The sequence below is a fragment of the Pinus tabuliformis genome, chromosome 5_1 (assembly GCF_031772625.1).
Source record: "Pinus tabuliformis cultivar Carrire ecotype Pingquan chromosome 5_1, CPIR1, whole genome shotgun sequence".
NCBI classification, from domain to species: domain Eukaryota; kingdom Viridiplantae; phylum Streptophyta; class Pinopsida; order Pinales; family Pinaceae; genus Pinus; species Pinus tabuliformis.
In genome coordinates, this window is record NC_142305.1 from 230,341,611 (window position 1) to 230,364,344 (window position 22,734).

General features: G+C 35.9%; 1 pseudogene; it reads right to left on the reverse strand.

Annotated features, from left to right (window-relative positions):
- Nucleotides 1-21,025: 21,025 nt before the first annotated feature.
- LOC149164247 (receptor-like protein 4 pseudogene) lies at nucleotides 21,026-21,469 on the reverse strand (annotated as a pseudogene).
- Between the last annotated feature and the right edge of the window lie 1,265 nt (nucleotides 21,470-22,734).

A 22,734-nucleotide genomic window follows, 5' to 3' on the forward strand; every position in this document is an offset into this window, starting at 1 on the left:
TTATTCTGAAGGACTACCATATGGTAATATCCCACAGTGTTCAAGTCAATCTAGAATTAGAGTTTGTCAATGGCAACCAACAATGCCAGTTCAACCGAGGCTTATGTATCCAACACAACCAATGCAAACTATGTTAGTGATTCCTACTACACCTGTTGTTACTACTGCACCACAGTCACAAGTTCAAACTGTTGTATCCCAACCGGTACAAACTGATCCTTCTACTTTGCAACCACAAGTTTCAAGTCAAGAAGTTCAAGTTCCTCAAGTTTTTGTACAACAACCACTTGTTTCTGGAGTTCAGCAACAACCTCAAGTTAGTATACCCTTATCTGGACTAACCCAGGCTTACACTGGTATAGTTTATTCACAACCTGGCTAAACTTTCATTACTGGACAGCAACAACTGTTAAAGCAACAACAGTTGTACCAACAACAACAACAGTTGATTCAACAACCGTGGCAGCCTCAATTTCAACAACCCCAATTCGTTTTGGTCAATCTTAAGCTTACCAAGGTCCTAGTCAACAAGGCTTTGCAGTTTATGGACAACCACATATTCAACCTAGTTATCAACAACCACCTTATACTGGTTTTGTTCAACAACCATACCAAGGTTACCAAATGTAGATGCCCTATGTAGGTATGCAAAGACCTATTGCCTAGGAAATTCCATCATATCCCGGGTATGCTCAACCTGAATTAAATCAATAGTTGTTGTTTGTAGCAACTTTAGAATTACCAGATTTACATCAGCTCACTAATGATCCAATCTTATATGCACCTTGGTGGCTGATAATTCTTCATAAGTTACCATCTGACATTCCAAAATTTAACAGAAATCCTGGAGAATACCCATCAAATCATGTCATGACCTTTTATTTGTGGTGTTCATCAAACTCCTTAAATGACGATTCGGTCAGACTTTGTCTTTTCCAAAGAACACTTACTGGTCCAGCTGCTAAATGGTACATTGAATTACCAAGAGCTTCTTTCGATAATTTCACCACTTTAGCCACTACATTTTTGACCCACTTCCAGTTACCTATCAGGTACGAGACGGAACTCCTAACCAACTTTAAATAGACTACTGCTACCCATATATCAGATCATATTCATGAGTGGTGGCATCGTCATCGAATGGTTAAGACATATGTTCTCAATCAGCTTTTAGCTTAGTGGTTCATAAAATCCTTGTTGCCATCAATCACCGAGGATGTGGCAAAAGGTGGAGTTGTCACAGAAGAGCAAGTTATTACTCATGCCCAATACTTGGATTTGATTTACACACAACTTGGCATTCTTTATGATAAAATTCCAAATGCACCTCGACTAACTTTCACTGTTCCCCCTCCTCCACAATCGAGTAAGGACTCTCATGCCATCGAAGGTGTGATCGGTTCTTCAAGCACGCAAATAGCAGGAAGACCATCTGGTCAAACTCTTGCTATTTTCAATCAAACTACCAATGCATCAGAAAATACTCTTGGCTTCAAGATTAATACTTTGTCATCTAACAAAGGCAAATATTTAAAGCAACCATGGAGTAAGAAAAAGGGAAAAAACAAAAATAAACAAGAAAACTCCCCTCCATAGAAATCATCTGATTCCTCTACTTCAACAAGGAAACCTCATTATCCATGTCTCATATGTAATGACGAGCATTTTACAAGAGATTGTCCACACCGCTCTGAGGTCTCTAAACTTTTAAAGACTTCAAACACATCAGCAGTGTTGATTGATCCATTTCCAACCCCAGAGACACATTTGGTTGCAACAGACCATGCTCCCACATCCAAACTACTCATGTTATCCATCACAAATCCATAAAAGGAATTTTTGGTGTCAACGAGAAACAAAGATTATGGAAATTTGTCATCGTCATCGAATAATCAAGCCATTGATCAACTTAATCCTTCGACTTCGACTTCATCTGAAGTTGTTCCACCCATTGTACCTGAATTGACAATAAAACCACCAAAGAGAGTTGTGCACAAATCAACATTCAACCCTCAGGCTCGAGCAGCTCAAAATTATAACATAGTGGAAGATCTTACTCAATCACCTTCTGCTATGTCAACACTCAAGGTGTTGCAAAACTATCCCTCCTAGAAGCAGGCTTTATCACCTTCTGCTATGTCAACACTCGAGGTGTTGCAAAACTATCCCTCCCAGAAGCAGGCTTTATTGTCAGTAATAGGCAGAATAGATCCTACGGATTTGAATCTTGTGGTTTTTAACCATGTGGGATATACACCACAGTTACCAGCGCAGTTAGCTTTCCTAATCCAAGTAAAATCTCTCAATAATAATGTTCACTGAACTATTATTGATGAGGGGGCATCTACTTGCATTATGTCCATGAGTTGCTGGAAAACACTTGGTTCACCGTTGTTGTCACAATCACCAACCACGTTGAAAGCTTTTGATGGAATAACATATACTCCATGTTGGATTTTGAGTAACCTGCAAATTGAACTAGGAGGCAAAATAGTTACTGTTGAAGTTGAGGTAGTTGACGGACCCCTTGATTACAACATTTTACTGGGAAGGCCTTGGGTATATGCCATGGTTGTTGTGGTTTCCATGTACTTTCATACTATTGCATTCCCTTTCAAGGGTGAAATCACAGTCATTGATCAACTAGCCTTCTTTGCAAATAGTTCACAAGCTATAGGAAGAATTCCGTTGGTACACAGACCCCTATTGTCACTTCAAAGTGTTGGAGTAGGTCTCTTTAAAGATCCTTCCTTAATGGGTACTTTTACCCTGCCATCACCATCTGATTTGGAGGAAGTGGCAAGAGTAGAGACTTGCAACATGATTTCCTCCACCTCATCTGATTTAAGGAGGATTACCAACAAAGTTGAAGTTGATATTAAAATTGAGGTGATGTCATTAATCCCCATTGAATCATCATAGCAATCAATATTTCGGGCTTGTGCGGCAAACCCACCTCAGCACTCAACAATTGTATGGGTAGGTAGGTCATTAGAATATGGTACCTCTTCGGATCCTTTTTGACTTATACATTCTACGGATGAAGGAATCATCCAATCAATGATGATAGGAGAGGAACCATGGGAATATTATCATCATCGTTCCCATCTTCCAGATGACACTGAAGATTATTCAAATGAACTAAACCACCCATCAGTTGTTTATTTCCTATCGAATTCAGTTTTCATAGACACAATCGAATCTTAGCGAAATCTGTTAAATATTGAAGAAACGATTTCTATTAATATTTCAACCAAGCCTAATATTGTAGAGAACATTCATATCGGCAAATCTTGTTCTCCATTGGAACTTGATAATTACCATGCTCTTTTTCGTGAATTTAGAGATATTTTTTCATAGTCTTACGAGGAGATGCCAGGCATTGACTCTAGTATTGTTGAACACGAAATTGAAATGTACATTGATGTCAAGCCAGTTCAATAGTAGCGTCAACCTGTTCATCCAAAGAAAGTTGTTGCAATAGCAGAAGTTGAAAAACTTTTGTGGGTTGGTTTCATTTACCCTGTTCCTCTTAGTGATTGGGTTTCCAACATTGTTCCTATAATGAAGAAACAAATAAAAATACGAGTGTGCGTCAATTATAGGGATGTAAATCAGGCACGTCTAAAGGACAATTATCCTACACCTTTTATTGACCAGGTTATTGACGAATGTGCCGGATGCAAAATATTCTCATTTATGGATGGATTTTCCGGCTACAATCAAATCAATATACGCCCATGTGACCAATCGAAAACAACTTTTATTTGTCCATGGGGCACATTCACCTATAGGAAACTCCCATTCGGTTTGAAGAACGTTGGGGCCACATTTCAAAGGGCAATGAATTATGCCTTCCATGACATCAAACACATTGTTCAACCTTACCTTGACGATTTACCTGCTCATTCACGAAAGTAGACTGATCACCCGCAACATTTGAGAGCAATATTTTTACGGTGCCAACACTACAAGATTCGAATCAATCCACACAAATGTGTGTTTTATGTTGGTTTTGGTCGCTTGCTTGGATTTGTAGCATCTCGAGAAGGGATTCGACTAGATCCATTAAAGGTTCAGGCAATTCTGGATTTGCCTCCACCTTCAAATCTTTTACAGTTACAGAGACTCCAAGGGAAAGACAACTTTCTGAGGAGGTTCATTCCTAATTACGCTGAAATGGCTAAAATTTTTACATGTCTTTTGAAAAAGGAGATACCCTTTCATTGGGATTAGGTTGCGCAAGCTTCCTTTGATGCTCTTAAGGATACCGTGATTAGAGATTCATTATTGTATTCTCCAAATTACCAAAATGACTATTACTTGTATCTCATTGTTGCAGATACAACCATTGGCATGGTTTTAGTCCAGGAAGAAAATGGGATTGAACATCCTATTTATTACTTGAGTCATAATCTCAACGATACAGAAAGTAAGTACTCTTATTTAGAAAAACTAGCTCTGGCAGTTGTGCAAGTTGTTCAAAGATTTCGCCACTATATCCTATTACGAAAAAAAACTGTCATTTCGGATTGCAACCCTATGACATACATTCTGTCACGTCAGTTGCTGGGGAACAAATATTCGAAATGGATAGTAATTTTACTGGAATTTGATTTAGAATTCATCAAGTCTAAGTCAAAGAAATCCTAGTTTTTGTTGAGTGACTATGTGACCTTCCCTCGACCTCCATCGAATCAACATCCGAACCATCAATTTTGGATGAGTCTCTGTTTCTAATTTCATCATCTAACGCTTGGTATGGAGATATATTGATTTATCTCCGAACCCAAACTTTCCGGCAAGATACCTCTCGCTCGCAACAGTGACGTATTCGTTACCAAGCCAAAGATTATCTGATCATTGGCGACACACTTTATGGTCATGGTATCAATATGGTTTTACAAAGGTGCCTCATGCATGAGGAGGCCGAGAAAGCATTGAATGATTGCCATTCAGGTGCCTGTGGCGGACACTTATTTGGATATGCAACAGCACAAAGGATTCTTCGTGCTAATTACTTCTGGCCAACTATATTTAAAGATTGTATTATTGTTGTCAGAAGTTGTCATGCATGCCAAATATATGACCAAAAAACCAGATTACCACCTACACCATTGCATCTAGTCGTTTCTGTTGGTCCATTCGCCAAATGGGGCATTGACTTTATGACATGTAACCCCACCTCGGCTGGGGGGCATGGGTATATTATAGTTGTCATTGACTATTTTACAAAATGGGTCGAAGCGATGCCAACATTGAACAACAGTGGCGAAACGGCTGCTCTTTTCTTTTTTAACCATGTGGTTGCCCGGTTTGGTGTACCACAAGCCATAGTTACAGATCATGGGTCGCATTTTTGCAATCATATGATGGCTGAATTGATTGCTAAGTTAGGATTGTCACATGATAGTTCTACCCCATATTACCCTCAAGAGAATGGACAAGTTGAGGCCATCAACAAGGTCCTGACGCAGATGTTGCAAAGAATGATAGGGGTTCATAAAATAAACTGGCACTTAATCCTGTACTCTACCTTGTGGGCATATCGAACCTCAGTGAGAAATGTAACTGGATTTACACCCTTTCAGTTGGTGTATGGTTTGGAACAAATCTTATCGATACAATATGATATTTCTTCGCTCAAACTTGTGATTGAACTGTTACCCGACACTTCTGAAGAAGAAGTGTGTTTCTTGGAATTAATCCATTTGGATGAAACCCGTCATGATGCCACATTGGCTAATGAAGTGCATAAGAAATGAGTTAAGGCGCAATATGATAGAAATGTCAAGCCTCGTATCTTCTTAGAAGGAGACCTCATCTTGCTTTACAATCAGGAAGCTGATAAACTTGGAGCAGGGAAATTCGAACCAATGTGGATGGGTCCTTATGTTTTCAAGCGTGTTCTAGCGAAAGGAGCCTATGAGTTAGTAGATTATGATGGGATTCCATTGTCACAACTCCGAAACAGGTTGTACCTTAAACGTTACTATGCTTGATTAAGTGTAGTAAAACTCACTGTATATATGCTTTCATTGCATGTGTGTGTGTGTGTGTGTGTTTTAGAGATTTTTATCTGGTTAGTAATCCGCTTTGCATTTGTTGTAAATGTTGGAGTCTTCATAGCCTTTTGTTGGTTACGCTGATGGTGCTAGTCGTAGTAGACAGAATTTGTCTTCTGCAGCATGGGCCATTTTCACTCCAAGTGGCGAGTTAGTGAGTTTTCAAGGGATTTGTATCGGTCGATCGATGAACAATATCGCTGAGTATAGCACGTTGATTGAACTACTCTCTGATGCCATTTCACTTGGAATTCATCGAATCATCGTTAGGCTAGACTCGCAACTCATTGTACTACAACTAACAAACATTTATATTGTCTGAAATCCAACAATTTTTCGTATGTTCCTTAGAGTTCGTATTTTGGAAAGACGTTTTGAGCACATTCAATATCAACATATTTCCAAAAATATTAACACAATAACTAATTCTCTAGTGAATTATGTGTTAAATAGACATTTACGACATATGTAAAAGTAGTATTTTCAATTCACATCATTAGTTGAATAGGATTGCATATAACCATAAAAAACTATGAAAGTAAAATAGATAGGTGTTTTAAAAGTTTTTACAAAATTTGTTCCCAAGACACATTTGGTCATCTGACCCGAAAACTCAAAAATGCATACAAAATATCCTAAGTAGATCTAGTGGTGCTCATGGTAACAGGTCACAGCCTGTGCTATCATGCGCAAAAGCCTAGCCCAACGGTTAGGAACACCAATAGTGTGGCGCTGCAGCCTCATAGGTAACTCCTCAATCTGGATATTTGGAATACCAAGGGTTAATCCCTCTATGTGATCCTACAACTCTGCTAAGGTCTCGACCAAATCCAAGTCCTGGAGAACTGCTCTCCCGATGTTTCTCTATGTTGGCCCACCTGCAACCTGTGAGCATACCGCAGATCGAACAGTACCCACATCTGTATGCATAAGATTAATTTTAGTTTAGTCTTGGAAACATTAAAAAACACAAAAAACATGTAGAAACTTGAAAAATCAAAAACACTTTGGTCAAACAACTTACCCATAGCACCCCATTGTGCTCCAACTGGTAGAATCAAATCTGGATCTCCACGATAATCCATCCCTGAGTATGGATGCTTCTCGATAACGACGTGTTGTCACTCAAGCCAGCTGAAAAATATAGGGGAGAAAATGATTGTTGACTGACCAGCATGTCAAGCCATCAATTTGACCCACCTCTACATACGTGGATCTCTAGGACCAGCCACACCTAGTGATACATGTTGTGTTTGCATCAATGGGATTTTCTTTAAGGCAAAAGAAATCAAGATCAAACCATAGCAAAAATTCTTCGTCTTAGCACTTTTTACCTTAGTCAGTTTTTCTTTCAGCAGTGAAAGTACAACCTCACACCAGTTGCAAACTTTTGGCTATAGACACTCTAGTCCATATTGCATATAAGATCTGTTCGCCAGATGTAGTGTCACATTGCCAACCAATTTTGCGATTGTAAAGAGGATCATTCATAAAGGCAAATCACTTACATCCTGGATGTTTATTTTCCCATCCTTGCTAGGCTGTGTACCTGGCCGAAAAAACTGTGTGATGTAATCTCTCACCGATTCACCTCCACGGCCAAATCCAGAAAGTGAGATGGGGGCACCTCGCCTCAACAATCCGGTAAGAAAGTAAATATCCTCAATAGTAATATGGACCATCTTATCCCTAATGTGAAATGTCTGATCTGTTGAATCCCATGAACGAACAAGGAACTGCAATAGTTCTATTTGTTGCCTCATTCCGGACAACTTAAAGTATTTGAGTAACCTGCAATTCCTGAGGGCCTCAACTGTACCTGGGTTATTTAGGGAAACCATGTCTTGTTCTTCGTGCTCTCTTTCTCGCCATGTAATCGACATTCTGATCCGATGAAAGCCTGAAACACAATCATAAGCTAAATTAGGATCCATTCCATGCAAAAAACAGGGAAAATTTTGGAGCAAACAACTAAAACCAACTTGGAAAATGCGCTCAGCGTAGCGTAGACACAGAGACAGCACACTGCAGAGCATCTAGCCTTCTATCTGGGTGCTCTTCAGTCCAAGTTTCAATGTGAAAGCCTACGTTGATCCCAGGGGAAAAAAATGAAACCCCAGGGGCCCCAAAAAACATTAAAACTTGCATGAAATGACAAAAGAATGGACTGAAAAGAAAGTAGAGAGGTTTAGTTCCAACCTAGTCCAGACGACTCGAGAAACGGTCTGCATAATCTTTCGCAATCAGCTAGTGAAGTTTGAGGTAAAAACTGAGCTCAGAGCACAAAACTGGATAGTAAGTTCCAAATGGTAAAAATGATATGGTAAAAACTTATTTTATGTTTATTTCATGTTAATTAATTGACCAAACATTAGTATTTGCCTATTTTTACCTATGAAACATATATTTTTAATCCATTTAATGGTGTTTTGAGCAAGTTTACAACTGATTTGCAGAATTCAATGTGCTTGATTGTAAGTTGTACTTTTGACCACACTTTTATCTCTTTTGGAGCTTTGTTGAAAACAAAAAAGGAACCCCCTTGGAGTCCTCTTTAAGCTCTTTTCAGACTCTCTAAACATGAAAAAATTACTGAGCGCTTGTCCTTTCTGGCTCGTTAACGGATTAGAAATGATATCTCTCTTGTATTATTTTATACTTTTTTGGACTTGAGAGATTAATTTACCAAAAAGAACTTGTGGAGTTTTCTTTTTTTCCCTTTTCAAACTCTCTAAACATGAAAAGAATTGAGTTATCTTTGTCGTTAAACTCGTTAAAAATATCAAATAGCGACAAACTTGTCCATCTAGACAAGACCGAGTTTCACCTTCACTAGACTCGTTAAATCATCAAATAGTGATGGATTTGCCTGAAGGGTGAAATTATACAAGAAGCATATGGTATCCTCCTCAAGCTTGATAAAAATAAAGAGGTACTAGTCAGCAATGACTGGGGAAATGGAAAAAGGGGAAAACCACTTTATGGTAGCAGGTCGCTCTTGAACATGACACTTTCACTCCATCACCATGACTATCTGGGTTGGGTTATTAGCTTGATGGTTATCACACCATTGGTCTATCATACCATCCATTGCTTTGTTTTGGGTCAATGCTACCAATTCACTTTAGTGTCACCGACATGTTCAAGAGAATTCATTCAGTCAAAATGCATATTTTGCAATACCATAAACCTTCATTTTCATGACCGCCATTCATGAACTTTTTGTCATCAGTCAAATTCCATCTCTAAAATCACTACACTCGTTTCGTGTCATTGATGTGGGATACATCAAAGCCCTCCTACGACGAGTCGCTTCTTGTCGACATCAACTCATTATCCAAAAAGTTGACTTAGAAACACCCATTCAGTACCTTGAGGCTTGCATGCATCAATGGCAGGTTTCTCGCTTTCGGCGATAGCCATACATCAATGGCCTTTGACCAAAAGACTTTGTATGGTGTTCGACATCAAATCATCCATTCACACTATGCAAAATGTACTGCAGTACCTTGAGGATCATTATCATTATTGGTGATTTCTCTCACATCTGTTAACAGTTTACATCATCAGCTAGTAATAAGATGGTGTCTTCCCATGTTCAACTTCAAATCACATATTCACATGGTTAGACTCGTACTTAAGCAAATGGTTGAACGAGATTGAAGACCCTGGATCTAGTTTCATCCATCTGGGCTGTGATATCAGGGGTACTAAATCATATTTATAATGGCTTTACATTGATAGTCATTCTGATCATGGGTCTATATCTGTAGACGACTGTTTATGTACATGTAATGAAAGTTTATAAGTTGAGCATGGGTATGCCTTCCCTCAGCGATTCATGCAAAATCAAATATCATGATATATGTATTGTAATTGATGCATGTCACCTTCCACTTCGATACCTCCTCATCACATTGTAAAAAATTTCATTCAACATTGGCTTTTTTTCGACTTCATGCTTTATGGGGCAACTGTTACAGATCCATTTGGGCACATCAAATCCCAACATTCAAATCAGTGATTTAGGACTCATCAAACCCTAAAATTAGTTGTTTCATGCCCTAAACAAGTCAACTCTTTGAATGCCTCCTTCCCAGACTATTTCTTGACTTGAAGACATCCAGAGGTTGCCTCTAGAGGCACCATCGCAGGTAAGCCCTTATGAAGGTGCGTTGCAGAGCAGCTAAGTCCACTACCAGGGTGCTCTGTAGAGCACTTAGGCTTCCTTTCACCTGTGTTGGGCGAGAATGAGCGAAATTCACATAGGGTTTGGGAATATTCTTATCTTGTGGAGTCACCTAGAAGTTTCCATGTCTTATCAACTCTATGAGCTCGAAAATGGATGAGGAATGAGTTAAGGATCATCCTATCCTCTCATCCCATCCTCCATGGAACTAATTCTAAGTATGGAAGCTGGCCATTCAATGTCACAATTAATGACAAAACCACCTTCATCTTCCTATAAATTGACCACTCATCTAAGTGATCAGGGGTTGGATTATGTTGAATTATAAGGAGATAATGCTACTATGAGACTTGACTTTAGAGAAAATGATGTGATGCCACAAGCTTGTCTTGCTTTTGATGTGATGTGGATGGGATCCAAGCTGGAGGAATGACTTTGAATCAAACACTGATGGTTGTAATTCCTTCTTCTATCTAATAAAGTGTTTGAACCTTTTTCCATATTTGTGTTCTTTCATAATGCTTATATGTATGAATTGCTTCTGATTCCTTTCATGTATATTCAATGGATCGTATGCTTTGATCAGTTTTCGTCTTCTATTGTGTTAACAAGCTACTTTTCAAGCAGTTTAAGTACGGGAAGGAGTGAAGGAATCGATACAAGGGAGACAAGAGGAAAGCAGAACTTCAGGTAGGCCTTTTATCCTCTCTTCTTATCTATTGCTTATAGGGAAAGTCTAAAACACTTTAAACTGTTGTTCTATGCACAACAACTTGTCTAGTGAATTAGTATTTATCCGTAGATGCTAAATTCTTCAAAACAAGATGGGAAGACAAAAGTAGTCAACAAGACTTTGGTGTAGCTTTTGAGGGGATACAACCAGAAGTATCTGAAGACGTGGGATGAAAATCTAGTATATATACAACATTCTTACAACAGGTCAGTCCACACTTCTACTGGAAATTCCCTGTTTGAGACTTGTTTTGGATATTTTCCACCTTCACCTTTGGATATTACATATGGGAAACAAGGAGGAGTGAGGGAATATCTTACAGGAGATGCTTTGAGGGCTCAAACATTTATAGAGAAGATTGGGCAGATCCATCTACAGCTACAAGAAACACTACAAAAGTCACAGGAGAAGTATAAGGTCAGGCATGATCAACACAGAACAGATAATTCATTCAAGGTGGGAGACAGAGTATGGTTACAGCTAAATAAGGAGAGGCTGCAAGGACTTGGTAAGAAAATCAAGACTTTAAGGTATGGTCCCTTTGAGATACTAGAAAAAGTGGGTGATAATGCTTATCGACTCATTTTGCCACCATATATGCGCATTTACTCAGTTGTGAATGTGGATAATTTGAAACTCTACGAGCCTTCCATTCTAGATCAAGAAGAGGAACAAATCCTACCTTCTATGGAGGATTTGGCACCATTGTGCTCAGTCAGAGTTGACAAAATATACATCCTTCCTTCTGTGGAGGATTTGGCACCATTGTGCTCAGGCATAGTTGACAAAAGATACAGTTTTTCAATATAGGTCCAGAACTAGAAGATAGGGGTAGCATAACCTTTGGCAGATTGGATTGAAGGGACAACTTCCAAGCAAAGCTAAATGGTACACCAGAGAGAAGGTGGAGGAAAATTTTCCTCACCTCATTCAGTAGAAGATTTTATGGACAAAAAGCCTCCCAAAATGGGGAGGTGTGATCCAAATTGGATCATTATATTTTTTTTCATCCATCTCGATGCATTTGGAGTGGAAAAAGTGGAGGTGTCAGCTCATGGTACCATTTTTACCAGCAAGACCTAGTTTGGAAAAACAGGTCTGAAACCTTCTGGGAGCTTTTTGAGGCATCAAATGATATTTTTTGGGGGTAAAACTATGTTTCTTCAACACCACACAATTTCATTTTGTTCTACACACAACGATCTTTCCAATGGCGCAAGAAGTGCATCAATCAGAGTTCGTATGCAAAAGTTATGTCACTCGGAAGTTGACCTTCATGTTTTCACACCTATAGTTCACCAGGATGTCGCGTCAACCCCCATTATTCATGGAAAAGGGGCTAGCCACATGATTATGATGTAAAATATTCTAGAAAATTCTATATTGTAACTCTATTTAAGAGTTTATGTAATCAAAATTAACCACTAATAGGTTATTGGGTTGTGTTATAACCGAGTCACTAAGAGGAAGAGGCATTCGATTCTGTTGACAAAATTTTGTTTCATAGTTGAGCAAAGATAACCATGAGAGATAGGAGGTACAACACATAGAGAAGATCTGTGCATTGTAGCAGCCCACGGGCCACAGGCATTACTTCTTTGTACCTACAGCCATATTTCTAGACAAAGAAAGAGAGCGAAATGGTCTCACCTTCTAGTTGGGTTTTCTCTCGAAAGGGTTTCCCAGAGAGCATATTTTGTGTCTTATGTGTATGTGAGCTTATTTTGTCATTCTCTACTTTTCTACATAATTTCCATTTGCATGCATGCACTAATTACAGTCAAATATACAGATCTAGAAATTAAATAAAACTGTAGTAGTGTAGAATATCATATTTTTAATATAATAATATCATATTTGTTGTAACAAACTATCGAGTAGAATATCCATGGCAGTTTACAGGTCCATAAAAATGATTGAAATTAAAAAGATTTAAACCAAAAAAAAATAGAATATATAAAGAAAACCTAACTAAATTAAATTGTTTGAATTATTTTATATATATATATATATATATATATATATATATATATATATAATAATAATAATAAACTTTTATTTTATTATGCTCATAGGCATGTTTATTTTAGAATAAGGTTTTCACGATTTTAATTTAATTATTAATAAATATTAGATGGATGGTGAGGATTTAATCTTTTAGAATATTCTAGCATATTCTTAGTAGTATACACAAATCATAAGCTGATATTTATTTCCCAGATACTTTTTTTTGTAAGTAAGCAAAATTTCATTAGATTTTCAAAAAACTACATAGAGTGCATGCATGGGTAAACATGAGAAGACTATGTATGAGATGAGTACGTTTTGGGTACCAAAACCATACTAGTTTGGAGCAATTATTATATATTAAGTGGAATGATTGTAAAATGTTGATTAAACACGAGATTGATGATTAATATTGAATTGCAGTAGTAGTTTTGGCAACTGATATTATTTAATCATGTTCATGCTCTGTTTAAATAAATATTACAACCTGAAAATGATTGAGAATAAGTCTATGTGGCATGGAAATAGTTCTCACACGCAAGTTATTGTTAAACCAATGTATATTGATAAATCTCAGAGTAATTAGTCGCTAGAAATTTAATTAAATATATGATCACATTCAAGAATAATTGACAAACATCTTCAATCATACAAACATGTAGTTATTATATAAAAGACACCTGCATAATTCACAACATTGCAAAAATATACAAGTTCTAGAAGGCAGCAAAATCCAAAATTATGTGATTGCATTAAAATGAATAATAGTATTTAGATTTAAATACATTACATAAAACTTGTGATCCTTAATGATTCTTCAAGTTGGAAAATTCTCCAAAAAGTTCTTTCTGGGCTATACAACTCTCCCATCAAAATATGGATCTGCAATAGTGCATAATCTTTGTCCTCTCGTCTAGAAAGTAAAAGTTCAAAAATCAAAGCAATCCCCAAAACTCAGATATGATCCTAAAATATTCTATAGAAGAAATTCCCCTTACAATAGTGCAAAGACTTTCTCTCTTGCATAATAATGGAACCTTTGGCACATTTTTAGAGCTCTTATTTATAATAATGTAATTCAATTTCAAAATGGAAATATGTTTCAATGACACTTGAATGAAGATTTTGGGAATTCATTTGAACGCTGTAAAATTCCCTTTTTCTCTTTGTAGCTCCAATATCATAGATGCTAGGCTCCAATTCATGATTTCCTTTAACAAATTATGCAAAAATATTAACAAAATTATTATAAAAACATGGAAATATTATAAGCAAAATCTATAATTAAAATAATCGTAACCAAAACATTCTAAGAAAAATTCAGATTAATTAATTAACAAAAATGAAATTTGAGATTTCTATAATTACTATTGTGATATTCTTGGCAAATAGGTGATATGAAAAGAAATTCCTAACATCAAATGAATTTTTTCCAAAACCTCACTCAAAAAATCTGAATTTTTTCCAAAACCTCACTCAAAAAATCAGTGGTTTGGAAATTTGGAAATTTGCAACTCTATTTTCTAAAAGACTTGAGGATTGTTTAATGTCAAATTGCTCCTTTGAACAATATTTCCGATGAATCCTCCTGGCCTGATTTGGTGCCCTAAATATTAAGATATGACCCTTTGAAATTGGAGTATTGTAGTTGTTTAGAAAATGGTTTGGGTACTATTTTTTTGTTTGGTTTAATAATTTAAAAATTAAAAATAAGTATCATTAACATGGGTGAAGGTCAATGTAAGCCTTACATCTATTGTAGATTTAGTATATGTAATAAAATAAGAAAACAAGGCTTTAATGGAGGTCTTAGCCAATGGAGGAGAGGGCCCAAGGAGGAAGGACCACATGGATATAATTTAAGACCTGTGAAAACAAAACTTGAGCCAATACGGAGGGGCCCACCTTGGTCTCAGCCAAAACCAAAAGTTTCGATTTTGAAACTACCCAAGATTTATATTCCCGAGACCTAAAATTTCGATGGAAAATTAAATCGTTAGCTGCTGGCAGAGTCTCTATCTCGGTGTTTTATTAAGTGGGCGCACTCGTGAACGAGTTTCGTTTTATTCCACCAACAACCGAAGTTTAACCGAAGTTTATGCGTTGATGGGTTAAAGGGTCAATGACAAAGTACGTTGAACCATACTTGTTGGTGCGAAACACATTGATAAAGATTTTATAATGTAATTTTTTCAGAAAATATTTCTATAAACTAAAAAAGCACGTGTTATATACAATTTTAATGAAGTTCATAAAGGAAGAGAGTTATCTTATTTATTTATGATGTAGTTTGTTGATTAGTTTTATTATGTATATATGTTTATGGATTTCATGTTTTTATTATTATTTTAATATATATATATATATATATATATATATATAAAATAAAATTAGATTAAAACATAGTTTTTTATATTTTATATATATAACATATTATAAAATACATGTTATTATCTTAATTTGGAAATAAGGTCTTCGAGATGAATCAGGTTGAAAATTAATTAAATAATAAATAATTAGATTAAAATATAGTTTTTTATATTTTATATATAAAACATATTATAAAATACATGTTATTATCTTAATTTGGAGATAGGATCTTAGAGATGAACCAAGTTATCTAAACGGTAAAAATATTTCAAGTCTTTAAAAGATTATATCTTTCAAACCAAAGGTCGGAATCAAGCAAATTACAATTGTCGAAAACTTGTCGAAGAGGTGGAAGTAATGGAGCAATAAAAAATAATAAATAATGGAATACAGAATCAATCAAGCTCAAACAATCTAAAGCAATCCAAAAGTGATATTATCAAAATTCTTATGGGGGGCCTTAATTTCTAAAGAAATTAAGAAGAGGTGTTGGGGTCTCAACAATTAGTGATATACAAGGATGAAGTAGTTATCTCTGGTATATAAATAGTGGAGTTAAATTTATTAAAAGTTGAATGATACATTTTACACAATCCTTAAACATGACACCATTACCTATGTGTCCCACATAAAATAGGTCCAGCAATATAAGTTCTGAAATAGAAGTACTCAACATCGACTCCGACTAAATTTCGTTAATCCAAACATACGGAAATTTACCTTTTTATACTTTCCTTGAACTATTGGATAGAAGAGGTAGGGATAGGGAGTTTTTAGATTAGTATACATTTACTGAATGTAAAATTGGCTCTCTTTCCCGACATTGCTTTGCTTCCCACGAGTGTCCATAGCCTAACGAAGATGTTTCAGTACCATATAAGCATGGCCCTACTACCAATGAGCATCCATAGCCTCGAAGGGTTCGCTTGTACTTCCCACACCTTTTGGTGCTTACAACTCTCTTGTAATTCCACCCTTTAGATTTGCTTAGTTGGAGAATTACATGTTTAGCAATTGGGTGAAGAGATCGGGGTGGTACAACATGTTTTTCTATTTAGAGAAAATGTATGTAATACTTGTTAAATATAACCCCATAAGCCTTCCATGAATCTACCAACGTAGAGGGTTTAATTGAATGTGGAGGATTAGGGAGGGATTCAAGGAACAAACTAGAGTGGATTCTTTCGGTTAAAAAGGTGAGCCATACTACTTGGAACAAATCTAAGTGTTCTTCCAAAAACTTTGGGCCAATGCAGAGAGAAGAGACTTCATAAGAATGATATTTTGGATAAATGAAACCTACTATAGTAAGAGAGTATAGATCTCCCAGAGTTATCAATTGTCGTTGCATTTAGAAATAAACTCCATATAGATTTTAAAAGCGTAACATAACCAAACTCTAAGTGAAAAGTGTAATCAAATAATTTCAAAGAGCGCAAACACAAAACCATGCAAATGTTGCAAAAACCAAATCCAAACTAAGAGCAGAAATACAAATCGCTATGCAAAGTGAAAAACTAGCATAATATTATTTTTTACAGCTACCTAAGAAAGGAAATTACAAACACAAAAGAAAAGGTGAAAATAAGTCATGAAAACATGAAAACCCCAACAAAGACCATTTGAGTAAAGATATATCAACATAAATTTAAGTTGAGATCGTGATTGGTTATGTCTTTCAAGGTTGTAATTAATTAAGCTTTAATTACAAAGGTAAGATTATAACTATAGCACAGTTATGATTACATGAGTACTTCACCAAAATGGTACTTCTTTGTCTTATCTTGCTTTATGAAAATTGATTAAGGTTTAATGATGGGGTTTTAAGGATAAAACTCGAAATAAATATTTAATGGAAATAAAAATAAGGAAGATAATAAGAAATAAATAATATAAAATGTAAAGTAATTACCTTGGTGATAGCTCAATCTTAGCCCAAAATCTTCACAATTTCCTTATTTAAATGAAAAGAAATAAAATAAACTAAACTAAGATTAACTTAAAGCTAATATAACTGAGAGATTAAAATTAAGAAGAGAGAAGTCTCCAATGAAGACATCGAAGACCTGCAAGAAAATTAACAATAAAAATTAGAAACAAAAAGTAGCTAAGACAAGAAAACTTAAACTATAATAAAAACTAACAGAAGATGAAAATAAACATATGCATGTGTACCTTGGAGGATCTCATTGTAGTTTTGCTTAAAGGTATAAATAGGCACCCACAAGTTAGTGCTTTAAAGAAGTAACTTCTTCTTATGCGAAAGTATAAAATAGGAAAGAAGTTGCATTCTCCTCAAAAATTTACACATGCTCATGATCATCAAATTTATTAAATCTAACTAAGGAAAGCACTGAGCTAAGGAAGAGTACTACCTAGAAAAGGAATGGTTTCATATTCCTAACAAGCATATGGTGAAATATTAGCAATGAATACAATCGAATACTTGAAATGAAGCTTAAGAATCATCAGAAATTTTAGATTTTTTCTTTAAATAAATGTGCTTACAATGTAGTGAGAGCATAAAAATTTGTCAGGTCATAATGAATGTACATTGCTTTGCATTACATCTTGTTCAAAGCTATAAATATCCTCTTTGCAAATCATGATTTAAGCTATATTTCTCATATGATGGATATTGTAGAAAATTAAATCATGAATAGAACAAGCATAAAATTATTATAGCAAATCTCACAAATTTGCAAAGTAAAATAAATGTAGAGTAAAGCACATGTACAGATTCATAGTTCAACATTACATTCATCATTTGGTATTATTCAAAGCATAACTAAAATTCTGATGAGTAAATTAAATACTTCCCTGGACATGTTCGATGAGCTAATTTTGTTGGCATCACTTTAAATAATTCTTCGCCATAAAGTATAGTGAATACCAACAAAAAATAAGGCCTCGTCACTTACTTATTTCATAGCTACATTATTATGGTTAAATAAAAGAAAGAAAATAGAAATAAGAACTAAAACTACTCCTATCCTACTCTAATCTGCAGGAATAAGAAGAACTAAGTAAAGTCATATTTCCGAATGATCCATTCCTGTTCTTTTATTCCTATAGTCATAAGTACATGAGAAATTAGTAAAATAAGTTTAATCAATAAAATACGATATTAGAACAGAGTACAAATATCTATATCTACTTTTGATAAATTTAAGAAAAGAAAGAGTTTATTTATAGGAAATCTTGTTTGAAATGAATTCTCTAGCCATATTTCAATCCTATCATGAAAATGAGCATGACACCAGTGAAAGGAAAACATGGTTGGAACAATACTCTTCTCACCCTGTACAGAAAAGTTAGTAGTACATACAAGATGAAGAGTATTAGCAATCTTCTTAGAAATTGATTTTTCCAAACAATTTTCAAATGGATCATCAAAGTTGGGATGAAAATGTGTTAAATGTCTCAGAAGATTTGCATAGGAGTAAGATAGTTGGCCAAATTGAAATGATGCACTCTCAACTACTAAAATTTGTGGAAGATTCATTCTAGACGATAGAATAAGCTAGTAGGACATAAACTTCAAATGAAGTTGGAAAAATTTAAAGTTTGCCCATAATCCAGAAATTGAAAATTATTTTCATGATCTTCAATAACACACTTGGTGGTTGTTCAATTAAAAACCAATATACAATATCCAGAAAATGAAATATCAAATTTGTATATAAATCTAAAAAAAAAACCATAATAAATGAAGAATATACAGTAAATTTACATTCCTATGTACATTAATGTTACAAGATAGATGGGATTCATTTGCAAAAATTTCCTTTTCACAAGTATCAGTTGAAATGATGTAATCAAGATTAATACTAGCACCTTCTTGTGAAAAGAGTTCAAGATCATGACAAAAATAGGAACTTGATTGATGACCTCAAAATTGTAAATGAGAATGGATTCTTCTTCTCAAAAATTAAAATCATTATGATGTTTTGAAGATTCAAGATGAAGATATATCTTAGCATTATTAGAATAAGGGTAGACCTCATCTTGTAATATAAATTCAATTTGAGGATTAGCAATATGAGTATATGATATATTCAATAGTGAAGGCTAAAACATTTTGATATCATCAATCTCCAAATCATCATCATAATTGGGTTCAATATCTTCCTTTCTAAAAGGTAAATCAAACCAAGAATGATAAGATGCATTTGCGTGAAAATTATCAAGGTTGTTGAAACAATGATTATTGAATAATTATTTATTCTAATCAAAACTGACATGTAATTCAACATTCATTTGATTTATGGTAACTCCCTTGTTTTCTAAAAAATCCTTTGTGTATAGATGAATTATTAAATTATTTTCATTTTCCAAGGTGAATTCTATGAACCAACCTGTGGAGTAATGGATTTTCCTCTCTCCCTTGTGGTTGGTAACCTATTCATCGAAGATTTTGAGACCAAAGCATTGGCCTCTGGCCAAGTCAACCATAAGCGATGGAAAAGGTTCATTGATGATACTTGTGTCATCTAGCCCCACAGGCGTGAGAAATTAGATTTGTTTCTTAACCATTTTAATTCTCAATCTAACTCCATCAAATTCACAATGGAGATTGAGATTGACGGCAGCCTTCCCTTCCTTGATATTCTCCTCTGTAGAATGGAAGATGGTTTTGTATCCCACCAAGTTTTTTGCAGAAAATCTCACACGAAACAATATCTTCATGTTAACTCTCACCATTTTTCGGCTCAAAAATTCAGAGTTCTTAACACCCTAGCCACCCATGCCCTTAGGATTTATGATGAGAATCACCTGGAAGAGGAGAAATCTCATATTTTGGATGTCTTTGAAAAGAATGGATATAACAAATAGTAGGCTCTCATATCTTTTCAAAGAGCCAGTAAAGAATGTAAAATCAAAAATGATCATGATGAACAAGTTTCCAATGTCCAACTTTCGTTCATCCATGGGACCACTGATAAGATTGTTCATATCCTTAAATAGAACAATGTTTCTACTACCTTCAAACCCTTAATACCATTATAAATTCCCTTAGATCTGTTAAGGGCCCAGTTAACCCTAAAGACATGAAAGGGATTTACTCAATCCTTTGTTCTTGTGGGATTCCCTACATTGGGGAAACTAATTGCTCCATTAATAAAAGAATTCAATAGCATGTAGCAAATATTAAGCACAATCGTTCTCGCTCTTCAGCTATAGTTTAACATGCTAAGAAAACCAAACACCATGTATGCATTGAGAATTCCAAGGTCATCGCTAGGATTGATCACTTCCATCATAGGAAGTTAAGAGAGGCCATCAAGATTGAAAAGCATGTGGTTAATCCCAATAGGGACGATGGTTGAAAATTGAGTAGGAGTTGGATTCCTTCTCTCTTCTTAAGTCTCTTATCCCCTTCTTTTTATTTATTCATTTATTTATAATATTGTAATCTATTCTTTGTTAATATTATACATTTTATTATCAATAATCATGTTTTTTTTTTACCTAATTTATATTTTTTACATAAATATTTTAATATTATATAATAATAATAATACATATTACTTTAATGATATTTAGACTTAATCTATAATAAAATAATATAATTCTTATTAGTCCCTGCCTGGGACTATTAGCGATCGATCGATCGCTGACCGAGTAGTTTGACCGTTATATTTTTGGTATATTGGCATTTTAACCTAAGTTTATGCAAAGTTTTGGTGCGGAAAATAATTGGGGTCTTATTATCGGCTTCGAGTTGTTCGATGCAAAGGACGGTTGATATGCTGCGCAAGTTGGTTTGTCGTAGGACTCGTCGTACACGCTCTGGTCTGCTCCACGGTCCACCTGCTTAGCAGTCCTGAATATGGCAGTATCCCCCCACTCAGCCCCAAAACCATAAGCTTGTGGATGAAGCTGAAGAATCTCGATGCTCATTACCGAAGGATCATCGTGGTCGGTGCTGTGAAAGCAGACAGTGGCAGCAGTGTCCAAGACAAAAACTGAAGCTTCGATATATGCCTGGTCATCGTTCATGCTCCAGCCCGGCTTTAAAGAATAAACCTGTGTTCCTTCAATGGAGACGTCAAAGAGCGGCTCGCGGTCGGCCAAAACGTCCTCGTTGAGGCCAAAGAACATTCTAACGGAATAATGGCCGTTCGGTAGACGAGTGACGTTGTAGCAGTTCTCGGGACTGCCCGAGAGCTTAAAGAAACGGAGTTTCTTGAGCTGAGGAGCGATCTAGCTCGTGGTGGTGGCGTTTGCGGACAAGCCGCCTATGTAACCGTAGTCTTTTACCCAGAGCATATTCGTCTGGGGGGTATGTGTGTTCTCCCATGAACCGCAGTTGATCCGGATGGCCAACGGCTCTGCAAAACCAAAAATGTTGTTATACTCTTCTTTCGACTACTTTGAGAAGTAGAATTTAATCAAAATATGATTTGAATTGTCGAATCTTAAAGCTATCAGCTTCTGAAGTTGAAATTTGAAAACCTTCAAAATATTCTGGAATTTTAACTTAACTGAGATCATGTGGCTTTGAGCTTACCTGCATTCTGTGAAAATGATGTGTAAATGCTTGTCCACACACAAATACACGCCACTGCGGTCAATCTAAAGCCAACCTTGACTGTTTCCTTCGCCATTTTTCAGTAACGGAACTCGATCGCGAAGCCTCTTACGCATGATTAGGATATGGTTCCTTAACAGAGAGCCTAAACTTCATCAGAAATGGAGACATAACGTCAATTAGAACTGCAAAACTCCAAGACGATATCCATGATCTCCACAGGTTGGAATCATGAGGCGTCTTCAGGGGCTCCACAGTAGTCCAAGAACTGCAAGATATTGCAATGATGGCGTTTTCCTGCCTTTTTACAGTCATACAGCGGTAATGTTTGTTGGTTCCCGTGGATCTGCGTTCCCACGCCGATCACGCGTTCAAATCTCATCGCCAGTACCTGCAGAAACCAAAGTACATATACGATTAGAATCAAAGGTAAAGGTGGATGCCTATGTTGAAAATATGAACGGGAAAAGAGTGTTGCAGTGTAACTTGTGGTTGGATATGTATTTTTCTATTTTTTGAGTCACAGATGTGAACCTAGTCTGCCTCTGTATTTGTGATTTTGCAAGATTTTCAAAGGAAGAAGAGAATGTCATACCCCTTGAGATTTCAGTTCTCTGAGACTGAGCATAACAAGACGACATGACCCTGAGGGTGTCATGGCAGGGTGTCCTTTAGCAGAGGGTGTCCTTCAATGCGATGTAGTAGCTATTGTCTCAATTTTGGCGGTCAGGAGTTCGAAGCACAGGGTCACTAATTCTTCATTAGCGGCCTTCCCTCGCCCTTCTGACAGATCCAATTTCAGCTGCAAGTCGATATACGCATTGGCGCCACCATC